Source organism: Nicotiana tabacum, chromosome 23 (genome assembly GCF_000715075.1).
Source record: "Nicotiana tabacum cultivar K326 chromosome 23, ASM71507v2, whole genome shotgun sequence".
Taxonomy (NCBI): domain Eukaryota; kingdom Viridiplantae; phylum Streptophyta; class Magnoliopsida; order Solanales; family Solanaceae; genus Nicotiana; species Nicotiana tabacum.
In genome coordinates this window covers 65,784,386-65,800,801 of record NC_134102.1, presented here as the reverse complement: position 1 = coordinate 65,800,801, position 16,416 = coordinate 65,784,386, and the positions used below count along the sequence as shown (strand labels likewise).

General features: G+C 38.3%; 1 long non-coding RNA gene across 1 annotated transcript; it reads left to right on the top strand.

Annotated features, from left to right (window-relative positions):
- Window positions 1–10,433: 10,433 nt before the first annotated feature.
- On the top strand, window positions 10,434–13,173 carry LOC107776041 (uncharacterized). Its single transcript, XR_001645871.2, has 3 exons — window positions 10,434–10,665; window positions 11,142–12,534; window positions 12,657–13,173. It is a non-coding gene; the product is annotated as an uncharacterized LOC107776041 (long non-coding RNA).
- The last annotated feature ends 3,243 nt before the right edge of the window (window positions 13,174–16,416 follow it).

Below are 16,416 nucleotides of genomic sequence, written 5' to 3'. Positions count from 1 at the left end.
CTTTGAGTAGCTTCATGTTATATATTATGACTTGCATATATAGTTGGTTTCGATTTTCGAGCAGTTCGGGATTGATTTGGAAGAATAATTCTCATTTTAGAAGATTTAAGTTGGAAGAGTTGCCAGGATTTGACTTTTGGGTAAACGGACTCGGAATCGAATTTTGATTATTCCGCTAGGTTCGTATGATGATTTTGGACTTGTACGTATGTTCGGATTTAATTTTGGAGGTTCCTAGAAGAATTCGATATTATTTGTCGAAAGTTGGCAATTTGAAGAACTTAAGAATTCATAAGTTTGACCAAGAGTTGACTTTGATGATATTGGACTCCAATTGATGTTCTGAGACTTCGGATAGGTCTAAATAGTTGAATTAAACTTGTGTGCAAAGTTTGAAAGTAACCCGAAGTGTTTAAGTGTGATTCAGACACTCTTCTGAAAGAATGAAGATTTTACAATTTAGGAGAAATTCTATTCTGTTTGAGCCTCGATTCTTTGTTGTGATGTTCCCATAGATTTTTGGAGGATTTGTATAAGTTTGTATGATATATTTGTACTTGTTGGTATGATTGGATGGGGTCCCGAGGGGTTCGGGTGTGTTTCGGATCATTGGTTGAGAATCTAGTTATATTAAAGATTTAAAGTTTGACCATGGCCAATATCGGGTAAAGATAACCTCTTTTCGGTATTTTGAGTGCACGAGCAGGTTTGTAGCGTATTTTATGATTGAAATACATATATAGTTTGTGTCCGGGAGGTTACGAATGAGTTTTGGGTGTTAAAACTAAGATTTTCATATTGTTGCTTTTTTTTTTTCTGGTGTAAATAATTACGCAAATACCATTGAAATTTTCAGATTTCTTTTAAAACTTCAGAATATCATATCTCTCTTATTTTAAGACCAAATTGGATGATTCAAGAGGCTATCTTGGGTGTAATCTCGTAAGGATCGTATTGGTCTTATCAAACGTGAGTTTCAGGGAACATCTAGCACCTGAATCGAGCTAGGACAGCTGCTGTATTTTCTTCCTTGTTTCGGAATATAGTTATTTTTTCTCACAAGGTTTTGGAGCTCAGTTTTGGGCGATTTTGAGGGGATTTTCATTAACAAACATTGAGTAAGTGTTTATAATTAATTTTCAACTATATTTCATGAATATACCTTAGATTTTAGGATCAAATTTATGAGAATCAAAGAGGAAAATTGGAAAATTTCGTCAAGTTTTGGAAAAATGAAGAATTGAGTTTTGAGAGTCGATTTGGTCTCGGATTTGAAAACAAAACATATATATGGACTCATGGGGATATGAATAGTCGGAATCTACCCTTGGACTCGGATTTTGACCGGGCAAGCCTGGGGTTGACTTTTGTTGACTTTTTAGGAAAAATGTAAAGATTATAACTTTATTTATTTTAATTGGTTTCTCTTGCATTGTTTGATGTTATTAAGTTATTTTTGGTTATATTTGAGCCGTGTTGAGGTAAATTTTAGGAAAAAGCTATTTTTGAGGGTTGAGTTGGCCTAGTTGAGGTAAGTGTCTTGCCTAACTTTGTGCGGAAAAACTACCCCTTAGGATTTGGGTTGATTGTACTATTTGTGTTATGTGAAAGCTGTGTATGCAAGGTGACGAGAGGGTACACGGGCTGTATGTGGTATTTGTTCGGTTTAGGTTATCTAGACTCTTTCTATGCCTTTAATTGAATTGTCCTAACATGTTATATCTCTCATTGTTAATCTACTCTTACATGCTTTATTTGATATTGTTAGCACTTATTCTACCTCTTACTTGTTATTTTGTTCCTATGCTTTAGTTGAAGTTATTGTTTTGTTACCTCTTAATTGTTGAATCACTTTTAATTGAAGTTATTTTTTTTTGTGAAATATCATCTTGTTGAGTTATTGGTGTTGAAGTTGTAATAGTCGTTATCACATTGAGGCGAAGTTGTTAATTATTAAGATATCTTTCCTTGTTGAGAATTCTCATTCATTTTGTTATTTTTGAAATTCTTGTACACATTGTGATTGAGCTATGTGCTATTTTTTGTGAAAATATTGGTGTTGTTGACTTTGTGGCAAGTTGTGTGTCACGGCCCCAGTTTTCCTCCGTAGGATGTCATGATGGCACCTAATCTCTAAGACTAGGTAAGCCTAACACTTACTGAATTAATAGAAGAAATCAACCATCAAACGATGAATATGAGATAAAAATCTTATACACAATTTCAATTCCCAAAACCGGTAGTACAAGTCATAAGCTCTACTGAGTTTGCTAGAAAACCTACAAATACAACCGTTTCGAAATAAAGATAAAACAGTACAAGTACAATAACAGAAGGTGACTCTGAGGCCTGTGAATGCAACAAGATGTTTAATTGAGTCTCCACAGCAAGATCCGTACAGCTAGCTAGCGATCGACTGACTCCGAATTACCTGGATCTGCACAAAAATATGTAGAAGTGTAGTATGAGTATACCACAGCGGTATCTAGTAAGTATCAAGACTAACCTCAGTAGAGTAGTGACGATGGACAGTCAAGACACCTACTGGACTAGATAACCTAAACAAGTATAGGTATAGAACTAATAGAGTATGATATCTCTACAGAATTACGTATAATGACAACAATAATACGGTGCGTGAAATAGGAAATAGAAGCAACAATTTACAGCGGGACACCACAAGTAATAACATAGTAGAGTAAGCTGGACACAGTTTAAATCCGATAAAAAACAATTAAAGGAAATACAAGTAGCAACTTGATAAGAAAAACTGCTTTCGCACTAGGTTTATTCAAAAATCCCCACGAGGTACCAAACCTCAAAACTCACACAATTTACGGGTCCCAATTCATGAACCCTAATCACTTGGCATCTTGTGCCCTCATTAAAATTGATAACTGCACGGACGACTCATGTGACAATAGAACCAATCTCACATATAAGACAAGTAGAAAGAGTACGTACAAATGATCGGTAGCATCAATGTTCATTTTCTTAAAGCAATAGGGTGATAAAGTACGTGTATTCTTGTGCAAGTATTATATCACAGTTCGGTCCAACAAATAAGAGTAGAGAAAATGAGCAGCACATACGGAACGATCCCCACAATTTGCACCAAGTAAAACTCACATAGGTTAGGCACGCCACTACACAAATATCAACAACAACAATACCCCCAGGCCATCACAAGTCATCACAAATCAATCTCCGGTATAGCCCACCTTGTCTCGCCACATGCGCAATAATAAAGTAAATGCCCGCCTTGTCTCGCCGCACGCGCATAATAATATTCTTACCTTGTCTCGACACATGCGCAAATCCACATATATAGCCCGCCTTGTCACGCCGCATGTGCATATATCAATAGTAACAACAGTATGACAGAAACCTCGTGCAAACACCCGAACAAAACCTCCCAACAATATCATGTGCCAAAACACAACATCACAATAGAATGACTCTCATAACATGTGCCCATATTCCATAATATTTCATCTAAACAGTGTCAATACTACAACCGCGCATAGCCCTCAGCCCAACAAGCTGAGTACAATAGCAACAACAACAATAATAGTGCGAGAATACGACAAGTAAATTAACTCAAGAGCTTTGGATCACAAAGAAGTGGTAGAGCGAGCTCACAAAGAATAAACACAATAGGGAATGCTAGTCTCAATAAGAATGGCTCAACAAGGGAGAAATAATATGTAACAAATGATTCCAAATAAGGATGAGGCAACCACGATAAAGGATAACTAAACTTCATTTAGGGTTGAGCAATTACGAAGAGATGCAACAAATTCAATTAAGGATAAGCAACGAAAAAGATAATCGTAACCTCAAATAACGATAGACAATTACAGAAGAGATAATAATAATTTCAAATAAGGATAAACAATTAGAAGAGGATAGCATGGCAATCAAAGAGGCAACAACTTTAGTTAAGGCACACAAGAGTTAAATAGGCAATAAGGGTTGAACATGAAGCAATTAATTCCAATTAAGACACGTAGGGCCCTAAAAGGTCAACTTTCCACAAATAAGTCCGAACACGTACTCGTCAGCTTGCGTACACGGGCTTCACATGACACAATTAGCACCAATGACTCAAATCCTAAGGGGTAGTTTCCCATACAAAGTTAGGTAAGATACTTACCTCAAACCACGCTCAATCAATCAATTAGTAGGCCTTTTTCCTCGATTTCCAACTCCGAACGACTTGAATCTAGCCAAAATAATTTCATACTATAGAAAAATTATAGAAAACTAATTTAAATAATGAAATAATGATCTTAGCTAAGAATTGAAAAATTGCTCCAACAAGTCAACCCGGGCCCGCGTCTCGGAACCCGACCAAAATTACAAAAATCGAACACCCATTCGATATCAAGTTCAACCATACCAAAATTATCAATTTTTGACCTCAATTCCTCCTTCAAATCATCATTTTACATTTTGAAAGATTTTACAAATTTTTCCCAAATTACCAACATAATTCACTAATTAAATGATGAAAATAGCAATGAGTTCATCAAATATAACAAGATTCGGGTAGAGAACACTTACCCCAATGAGTTGATTGAAAAACGCACGAAAAATCTCCCAAAATCGAAGTCTAGAACTCAAAATATATTAAAAATATCTAACCCTCGACATTTAAGTGTTCTGCCCAGCGCCCTTCGCATTTGCGAGTAGAAAAGTCGCACCTGTGGCCTCGCATTTGCGAGAAAACGTTCGCATCTGTGAACTCAACTTACCAGGACTAAGTCCGCATCTGTGGACAATATAGCCGCTCCAGCGACACCTCAGAAGTGCCAAAAGGAGCGCAAAAGCGCATTACTTCGCATGTGCGATCGCTGGACCGCAAAAGCGGCCTTCGCACCTGCGTGCCAGCCTCCTCAGAAGTGAGCGAGATCCCAGGCCACTATGATCGCAGAAGCGACTAGGCTCACGCAGAAGCAGAGCCGCACCTGCGCTCCAAAACGTCGCAGGTGCGAAGCACCAGAACCAAACCTGATCACTAGCATAAAAATCATCTGAAACTCGTCCGAAACACACCTGGGGTCCCTGGGACCCCGTCCAAGCATACCAACAAGTTCCATAACCTAATACGGACCCGTTCGAGGTCTCAAATCACATCAAATAACGTATGAACTATGAATCGCACCATGAATCGAACTTATAAAATTTTGAATATTTCAACTTCTAAAACCTATGCCGAAATACGTCAAATCAACCTGAAACGATGTCAAATTTTGCATGTAAGTTCCAAATGACATAACGGAGCTAATCCAACTCTCGGAATCACATTCTGAACCCGATATCACCAAAGTCAAACTCTCGGTCAAACCCCTCAACCTTCCAAAAACTTCAACTTTCCAATTTCGCCGAAATGCTTCAAATTACCTTACGGACCTCTAAATCCAAATTCGGATGCACGACTAAGTCCAAAATCACCATACGAAACTATTGAAACCATAAAATTTTTATTCAGGAGTTATTTGCTCAAAGGTCAAACTCCGGTCAACTGTTTTTATTTAACTTAAAAATAGGAATTCTTCTTTCAATTTAACCCCGAATCATCTGAAAATCAATATCAACCACACACGCAAGTCATAATACACGTTACAAAACTGCTCGAGACCTTATACCACCGAACGAGACCTTAAGTTCTCAAAACGACCGGTCGGATTGTTATATTGTGGCATATGGATACTGTGGTGCGTGTTGTGATTGTGTTGTGATATTGATACGCATGCGATGGTATAAGGCTAGGGGTTGATACGCATGTGGCGAGATAAGGTGGGCTTGATACGCGTGTTGCTAGTAGGGGAACTACTTGAAGCCACGTGTTGAGATAAAGTGAGCTAAAACACGTGTCAAAATAAAATGTAAGGCTCACGTTGTGATATAAGAAAAGATTGTGATTAAAATTGTGAGATGTGAAAACGAGGCGGTACCTCAATTGTGATTTTCATTGTACATTCCATGTTGGAACAACTTGTTGATTTGAACGGTCATTATTCTTCCTTCAATCATTCGTCCGCATTTTGATTGTGTTTGGTTATTTGTTGTTATCTTGGTTTGGAATGATTGTGTTTTCTTGTGTGAGTCTTGCATTCTAAGTGATTTTTTGTGTTGCTTTAACATGCCAATCTGTGCCTCCGTTATAACTTGGTGAATTGATGGTCAATGTGATTTAATTGCGTGGAGTCACTATATCATATTCTATTGAGTTGTTGGTAACATAATAATTTAAATAAAAGAATTATTAACATGCTTTATTCTATGTGCCTTTTAAGATAGAACTCGTTATTTCACTCGGTGCCTTATTATTCTAAATGGTTATCGCACTTTCACTATAATTGAGTCTCAAATTATACTCATCACCCTATTAGATGTTTACCTTACTTAAAATTATTATCATGTTTTTCTTTAACAAAAATTCTATATTTAATTCGTTAACTTAACTGGTGTTTTGCTTTGTTTAAATATGATACTTTTACTCAATTTTATTGATTTCTAAACTAAACCCATCCGATACTCTATTTCGTATAAATTGTATATTATTTTACTTTACTTGATTTCTAAAATAAACTCATTATTTCATTTGACACCTTATTTATTCAAGATTGTTATTATGTTTTATGGTGTTTAAATATATCTTTCGTTCATCTAAATTGATATTTGTCACGATTGCAAAGTACCTGGTAGCATGTGGGCTTTGCCATGTGAATGTGATTATTATTGGGGGCACGAGGTGCCATATATGTAAGATTTAAAAATTGTAGTTCATGACTTGTGGTTTATGAGGTGTGGTGCATCGGGATAATTCTTGTTGTAAGTCCCATGCGTTGGGAGCGATTTGATTATTTGAGTTGCCATCCATTTTTTCTTATTTGAGTTCATTTACATCTCATCGGTGTTTTTATTATGTTGTTTCTTTATTACTCATTTATTACTTGCTTCCATTTGTATTTCTATTACTTCACTGTTGGTTGTAAATCAATAATCTTTCCGCCGTTGGTCTTATATTGATGTTCTTTCCATTATTAGCTTATATATATCTTGAACATGTTTCTATGTCTAGTAGGTATCTTGACCTGGCCTCGTCACTACTCTACCGAGGTTAGGCTTAATACTCACTGGTACCGTTGTGGTGTACTCATGCTACGCTTCTGTATATTTATGTGCAGATCCAGGTATTCTGATTGTATTGTTGAGAGTTGCGTCGTGGCAGGAGACTTCAAGGTATACCTGCTTGACGTTCGCAGGCCTCGGAGTCACCATCTTACTTCATTATGCTAATGTTAAATTGTAATTCAAAGCAGTATTGTGTTTAGAAATTCTAGTGTGTTTCAGTAGTGCTTATGACTCTGTACTACTACTTTTGGAAATGTATAACTATTGGCCGCTTGCGGCTATGTATGCCATTTAATGATTTATGATTAATGACTAAATAATTCAATTCTGTCATTTAATCAGCATGTGTTAGGCTTACCTAGTATTAGAGACTAGGTGCCATCACGACATCCTAATGTGGAAAATTGGGATCGTGACAGCAATCAAGATACTTGAGGCATGGAAAACAACATAAGGACTGCCATATATTAACATCAACCACGTATTAAACTAACTGAAATATAATCTTTCAAGACATGGAAAGTTTATGTTTAATTAAACAACTCTGCCCTATAAGTATTATTAATGAAGCTGAAAACAAAATTAAGTCATAGTTTCAAGTATCTACGATAGCATATGGCCTTCGAGACCTCACAATCAGAGAACTAAAGAAAAGAACATACTTTCAATAGACTCTCTAAAGAACTTAGAGTCATGGAATTTTAACAAGATAGTCTGATTACAAAAGGAAAAACTTTAACATATTTCTTTTATCACGTCACATTAGCATCGAAATTCTGCTAACATGTGAAAAATACAATTGAAGACAAGAGAGAAAATCAAAACCAAAACATACTTTCTGAATTCTTTTCATAGACAGAGTGTAAACCATCCCAAAAAAAAAAAAGTTAGTCGAAATCTTATGCCTATTTAAAATCTTTTAAAACAGGATACTTATAACTTCACAATTTCTACATACAAGTTGGCTCTAAATCAAAATTTTGACACAACAAACTATAACTCATTCAAAGAACATACAAACTTTAGATCTTCAAAGACAAAGAGCGAGAAGAAATTTTCACGACCCCAATTTTCCTCCGTAGGATGTCGTGATGGCACCTAACCTCTACGACTAGGTAAGCCTAACAAATAATAATAACTTGGCAGAAACAATTTATCAAAATACTAAAACAAGCTAAATACTGATATAACCTTCTGAATCAAAATATAATCTCAACAGTACGCTCCCCAAAATCGATGGAATTGAGTCATAAACTCTATAGAATAATTCTAGAATATCTAATACATCACTGTCTGAAAGAAATATAACAGGAAGATAAATAAAGAAGGTGACTCTGAGGCCCGCGGATATGGAGCAGGTATACCTTGAAGTCGCCCAAGCAGCAACTACAAACAACCTCTAACGACCTGCACGGGCAGACGTACCTGGATCTGCAAAAAAAATGTGCAGAAGCGTAGTATGAGTACACCACAACGGTACCAAACAGTACCAATCCTAAGGGGTAGTTTCCCCATACGAAGTTAGACAAGACACTTACCTCAGCTAGGCCAATTCAATACTTGAAAATAGCTTTTCCCCTAAAATCTGCCTCCACACAGCTTAAATCTAACCAAAAACGACTCAATAACATCAAACAATGCTAGGAAATTCAATTGCAATATATAAAGTTAAGATCTTTATATTTTTCCTAAAAAGTCAACAAAAGTCAACCCGGACTCGCCCGGTCAAAATCCAGGTCCAATAGTAGATTCCCTCTACCCATGACCCCACGAGTTCATATATGTGATTAGTTTTAAAATCCGAGTCCAAATCGACTCTCAAAACTCAATTTCTTATTCTTCAAAAACTTGACAAAATTTCACAAACTTTCACTTTGATTTACATGATTTTGATGTTAAAATCTAAGATATGTTGATGGAATATGATTAGAATCTCTTACCCAAGGTTTGTAGGTAAAAACCCCTTTCCAAATCGCCTCCTATCGAGTCTAGGGTTAAAAAAAAGAGAATAAGAGATAAATCCCGACTTTCAGCGCTTATGTTCAGCTGGAGTTATCGCAATTGCGAAGAAAACCTCGCAAATGCGGCACTGAAGGCCTAGGAAGCTCTTTGCAAATTGCGAACCCTGTTTTCCTTGCAATTGCTACAAAAACCATCGCAAATGCGAACCTAGCCCAGCCTAGAAATTCTTCGCAAATGCGCCAAGGCATCGAATTTGCGATACTTGAAGTTCCCTGCTATGGTCGCAAATGCGACTCTGGTGTTCGCAATTATGACAGCAGAGGGCACCAGATACCAAACTTTCATTTTCAGTCCAACAACCTTCCGAAACATGTTTGAAACTCATCCGAGCCCTCGGGGCTCCAAATAAAACATCCACACAAGTCTAAAAATATCATACGAACTCGCTCGCGCGATCAAAACGCAAAAATAATATCTAAAACTACGAATTGAACTCTATAACGCATGAAATTCAAGGAAATTTTCAAGAACTTCTAGAATCATAACTAAGCATCTGAATCCTATCAAATCAACTCCAAAAGACACCAAATTTTGCAGACAAGTTCTAAATACTATAACGGACCTATTCCAAGTTCCAAAATTAAAATTTCAAACTCAATAGCTAAAAAGCAACTTACGATCAAACTTTTTAACTTCTAATTGCCAAATTTCGATAAATCAACACAAATCGACCTATGGACTTCCAAAATCAATTTCAGGCATACACCTAAGTCCAAAATCACGATATGAAGCTATTAGCCATAAAAACACAGTTCCGGGGTTATTTTCACAAAAATCAAAGTTTGGTCAATATTTTCTAATTTAAACTTCTAAATCAAGAATCAATGGTCCAAATCAACCGGAAAGCTTCCCGGAACGAAACTAACCAACCCCGCAAGTTATAAAATCATAAACACATATGTGTGAAGCATGAAAAAGGGAGATAGGGTGCAATTACACAAAACAACTGATCGGATCGTTACAAAAATATTTTGAAGTTACTGACCTTTTTGCAGCAGCGAACTGAGGCGTCTTGAACAACAAAAAAAGGTAAACGAATTATTGAACTCAACGTAAAATAGGATATCATATAGTAGTTTCACTTACATGACCAACTCAAATAGATAAGTAAATTTGGATGCTATGGAACTTTAAACTAATATGAAATCAGAAATGTCGAGCTAAAAATGATATGCCTTGATTCAAAACTTCTTAAATTTAAATAAAAGGCCATAGATATAGAGAACTGACAAAGCGAATGATGGCTACTTATTTATTGCATTCTAGATTTAAGTCTTCAATCCACATTTCTATAAAGGCACTCAAGTTAAAGAATGTAACAACCTTGAACAAGGATTCCAAATAGAATAGCAGGACCTTTATTTTTAAACTCGTGCGCTCTTAACTAAAGCGGAAGATCTCAAACAGTGTAAAACCATCGGGACAAGCCACAACAGCCCCAAAAAGGGTGAAGCAATCACCCATAAAATCAATTATAAGCCAAAGAGGGGAGCCTTAAAGGTATTGACGGATCACAAACAACAAAGCGGCGGCAAGTCGCGATAACATCCAAAGCCGGCAAGGCTGATAAATAAAATACATAGTAAAAACGCCACAAGGAAAAGTTTAGGAAGGATTGTACCCGGATAATGTCTGTTAGAAAGTTAGTGCAGAAATTTATTTTTACCATTTACTCTTTTTACTTAGTTTATTTTAATTGTCTTTGAATTAGTCGGATATTGTATGTTAGTGAAAGTTGTGGTTCTATATTATTAGGAGTTATTGTTTTAAATAGTTGCTGATATCTCGTTGGTAGTGGGTCAGTTTGTAACTGTAGTCTTTTCTATTTAAGGCAGCATTTTAATGAAGAAAGACACAACTTTTCAGTTCAACTTCTGGTAGCCCACACACTGTTTGTTGAAAGTCTTAGTTGTGTTCTTTTTCTGTTTAAACTTGAGGACTAACATCCTCTGTTTGTTGTTTTCATGTGGCATCAGAGCCATGGCTAATAACCCCATTGGAGTCAATCTTTCTCAACCCTATTCCAATTTTTCGGGGAAGCAACTATGACATATGGAGCATGAAGATGAAGACTTTGTTCATATCCCAAGAATTATGGGATTTGGTGGAGAATGGCTGTGTTGAAGAAGGAGTAACAGCTGATTATGTTTCTAATTTAATTGATGTTGTCAATCAAATTAGAAAACTTGGTGAAAATTTGAGTGAAAAGAAAGTGGTTGAGAAAATCCTTAGGAGTTTGCCTAAGAAATATGATCATGTTGTGGCTGCAATTGAAGAGTCAAAATACTTGAATGAGTTAACTGATGATGAGTTATTAGGTTCTCTTTATTCTCATGAAGATAGAATGAAAAGATATGATGATACTCCTGTTGAGAATGCTTTTTACAGCAAAACGCGGACTTATCATGGTGAAAAAAGTACTGGTGAATCAAACAATCATGGAAATTTCAACAGAGGGCATGGTGGACCGTCATCCCATGGGAGAAGAGGAGGTCCAAGCGGTTGTCATTCTTCTGATAACAACCAGTGCCATGGAAGCTATGACAAAATTAAAAATGGAAGTCCAAAGCAGTGTTATTTTTTGCAAGAGGTGCGGGCACATTAAGAGGTTCTATTTTTGTAGGATGAAAGAGAAGCAGGCTAATCTAGCCAAGGAGAAAGAGGAGGACGAGACAGAAAGCCTATTCCTTGCTTGTTTTTCTGCAAAAGAATGTTCTACAGAAGCTTGGTATGTTGACAGCGGTTGTAGCAATCATATGACAAGCAACTTGAGCTCTTTCATCAATTTGGATAAGTCAGTCTCAAGCCGAGTCGCAATGGGTGATGGGACTGTTCGGGTAGCTCAAGGAAAAGGTACTGTACAACTGAACTCTCTTGAGTTAAATTGCATTCACAATGTTTTGTATGTGCCAGATTTGGACTCAAATCTGTGAAGTGTGGGGCAATTTATGTTGGAGGGGTATTCACTTGTTTTTGAAGATTTTGCTTGTTGTATTTTCAAGGATAAATCTAAAGAACATCTGTTGGCCAGTATTCCTATGGCCAAAAATAAGATTTTTCCTTATTATCTCACTTCAAATGATAAACAAGCTTTAATTTGAGGGCTGCTTCACTTGATGACGAATGGTTGTGGCATCATAGATATGGGCATTTAAATGTTAAAACCTTGAAACTCATGCATGAGCAGAATCTAGTTGATGGCTTGCCATTAATAAAAAATGTTGATAATGTGTGTGAAAATTGCATGGTTGGAAAGCAACATCGTGACCCTTTTCCAAAGGGTAAGGCAAGAAGAGCTCCAAAACCAGCAGAACGGATTCATGCCGATGTTTGTGGGCCAATGAGCACTCTGTCTCTCAATAAGAACAGGTATTTCTTAGCCTTTGTTGATGATTATAGTAGAATGACATGGGTATATTTTGTTAAGGAAAAGTCAGCAGTCTTCTCAATTTTTAAGAAATTTTTGTGTATACGGTCAAAACTGATTTCAGTCTTCGTACGTCTGATCGAGATGAAAACATAATGGACCGAAGAAAGTCTTCGTAATATCGAGATGGGATCCAAAAAAGGCACAAACGGGCTTCGAGTTTCAGGAATAGGTCAAATACTGTGGTCGAAGTTATTATCGAGCTCGAGTCCGAATCGAACTATGATGAGATATGATGGAATCGCGCTTAAGGGCCAGAGGTCAACCAATACCGAGCCCAAGTCATTACCGGACCCCGAGTCAGCATCAAGCTCAAACCCGCATCGAGCTCAAACCCGCATCGAGTTCTAAAACTGGAAACCGACCAATACTGAGTCCGATCAAGATCGAGCTCATAGACAAGAGCCGTTGCAGCCGCACTAAGGGAGAGAATCTCGGCGGAAATTAGAAAAAAATTGATTTATCATGGTTCCCCACTATGTATTTTTAATTATATTTAAAGTAGGGTTCCCCCACTATAAAAGGGATGACGATATTCCTGTAAAAGACCAAGTTTTGGCATACATTGTAATTGAGATATCATACACTCCTATATTGAAGAGTTATCCCTTTTAGCTTCATAGATTGATTCATCTTGCTTAATCCATAAATCATCTTCTTTCCGACTTTGCTTATTTTTCATTCTCTACGGTCAATACTCGATATTTTTATTTATTTTTACGATTTGTGTCAAGTTATACTACATACCCTTAGAACTACGTACAAATTCAACTCTATCCGTTTTTCGCGTAAACAGTTTGGCGTCCATCGTGGGGCTAAGGATAATAGTGATTATTTGATACGAATCTGCAAAAACACACCATTTTACGCTTATTTTCGGAAGTGCCTTTGATTTCGGATTAGCAACGACGGGCTCTCAAATTAAATGGCCTTACCTATCGATAACGAAGCTGGCCTTCAAGGTGAGAACAACAAGACACCCAGGGCCGGAATGTCGCTTGTGGACGCCGTTGGAGCTCGAGTCGAAGTGCTATTAGACGTTAATTTGCATGTGGCCATTGAGGCAAACCTACATTCTGAACCTGAAAATAGCATTCATGGTGGCACTCGATCTGCAGCTCGAGATACCCATAACGTCGAGGAAAACAGCGTCATCTTGCGTATGCTTTTCGAAATGTTGCAAGCTCAACATGAAGCAATAACTCAGTTGCAGAGTCAAACCCAGATACTGAGCAGGACGGAGCCCAGTCTACCCCGAAAAATCACCCACAGAACGGAACCAGCTATAGTAAGGTCAAATGAGCAAGAGTCGGGGACTAATCCCGAAATTGCTAAGATGTTCGAAGAACTCACCAAACGAATAGAATCAGGAGAAAGGAGGATTGAGGCGAACGACAAAAAAATGGAAATATATAAATCCAGGGTTGATCAGATCCCGGGGGCACCACCGATATTGAAGAGCTTAGATTCCAAAAAATTCGTACAAAAGCCTTTCCCCCCAATCGCGGCTTCTAAACCGATCCCAAAGAAATTCCGCATGCCCGAGATTCCTAAATATAACAGAACTACCGACCCCAATGAACATGTCACCTCTTACACATGTGCCATTAAAGGGAACGGCCTAGAGGACGATGAAATCAAATCCGTAGTATTGAAGAAATTCGGTGAAACCCTGTCAAAGGGAGCAATGATATGGTATCATAATTTACCATCTAATTCTATCGATTCATTTGCTATGCTTGCAGATTCCTTCATAAAAGCACACGCCGGGGCCATAAAGGTCGAGACCAGGAAGTCAGACCTATTCAAGATAAGACAAAAGGATAACGAGATGCTAAGGGAGTTCGTATCTCGTTTTCAAATGGAACGAATGTATCTGCCACTAGTCACAGACGATTGGGCTGTTCAGGCTTTCACTCAAGGTTTGAATGAATGAAGTTCGACAGCTTCACGGTGGTTAAAGCATAACCTGATCGAGTACCCAGCTATTACTTGCGCCGACATGCATAATCGGTACCAATCAAAAATTAGAGTCGAAGACGATCAGTTGGGTTCTGAACCCACTGCTAGAAGGGACATCAATCGAGAACAAGGTCCGATCAGGGACCGATACCGACCATATAGTGGAAACCACAGGATTAATAAATCGAGACGTAACCCCAGACAAGGCAATAAAAGAAGTGATCGAGGTCAAGGGTCTCGGGGGCTGATGAACAGAAATGGGTTCGACAGGCCTACCGGACCTAAGGAAGCACCACGGTTATCAGAGTATAACTTCAGCATTGATGCATCCGCCATCGTGTCGGCTATCGGACGCATCAAAGACACTAAATGGCCTCGACCCATGCAGACCGATCCTGCCCAGAGGAATCCCAATCAAATGTGCGAATATCATGGCACCCATGGCCACAGAACGGAAGATTGCAGACAACTAAGAGAGGAGGTAGCCCGTTAATTCAATAAAGGGCACCTTCAAGAATTTTTAAGCGACAGGGCCAAAAACCATTTCAAAAATAGGGATTTCGGTAAACAAAACGAACAGGAAGAACCGCAGCACATCATCCATATGATCATCGGTGGCGTCGATACCCCTCAAGGGCCAGTGCTTAAACGCACTAAGACATCGGTTATACGAGAAAAGCAACCTCGAACTCAGGATCACGCACCCATAGGAATCTTGTCCTTTAATGATGAAGATGCAGAAGGAATCATGCAACCTCACAACAATGTACTAGTAATATCCGTACTTATGAATAAAACTAAAGTTAAGCGTGTGTTAATTGATCCAGGTAGCTCGGCCAATATTATTAGATCGAAGGTTGTAGAACAGCTCGGTCTACAGGACCAGGTCATACCCGTAACCATGGTTCTAAACGGATTCAACATGGCATGTGAAACCACCAAAGGCGAGATAATTCTACCGATAAACATGACCGGGACCATCCAGGAAATGAAGTTCCACGTAATCGATGGCGATATGAGGTACAACTCCCTTTTTGGAAGGCCATGGATCCACAATATGAGAGCTGTACCTTCGACCCTCCACCAGGTTCTTAAATTCCCAACATCGGAGGGAGTCAAAATAGTGTACAGAGAGCAACCGACCGCAAAAGAAATGTTTGCCGTCCAAGAAGCAATTCTGATATCCTCACCTTCGTCAACAAAGGGATCAAACTCAAAAGGGGAACGAGATGCCAAATAGCAATCACAGACGTCAGCTTCAACCCAACTAGAAAATCAGAAGATTGGCGAAGATGATCAAAGGATCCCTCGATCCTTTGTGGTCCCCGATGATTCCGACGCTACCCAATCAACGATTGAAGAACTGGAGCAAGTCATACTAATCGAGCATTTGCCCGAACGAAAGGTATACCTGGGAACGGGATTAACCTCCGAACTCAGGAAAAGGCTTATTCAATTTCTTATCAATAACATAGATTGTTTTGCTTGGCCTCATTTAGATATAACAGGGATCCCACCAGATATAACGACGCATCGGCTAAGCCTGGACCCTAGGTTCAAATCGGTGAAGCAAAAGAGAAGACCCCAGTCCGAGGTAAAGCACGCATTCATAAACGACGAGGTAACTAAACTTCTCAAAATAGGGTCCATTCGGTAGGTGAAATACCCCGAATGGTTAGCCAATGTAGTTGTAGTCCCTAAAAAAGGGAACAAACTTAGAATGTGTATAGATTATAAGGATTTAAACAAGGCGTGCCCCAAAGATTCTTTTCCGCTGCCCACCACGGCCGGCCATGAGATCCTTACTTTCCTCGATGCCTATTCCAGGTATAATCAAATCCAAATGAACCCGGAAGACCGGG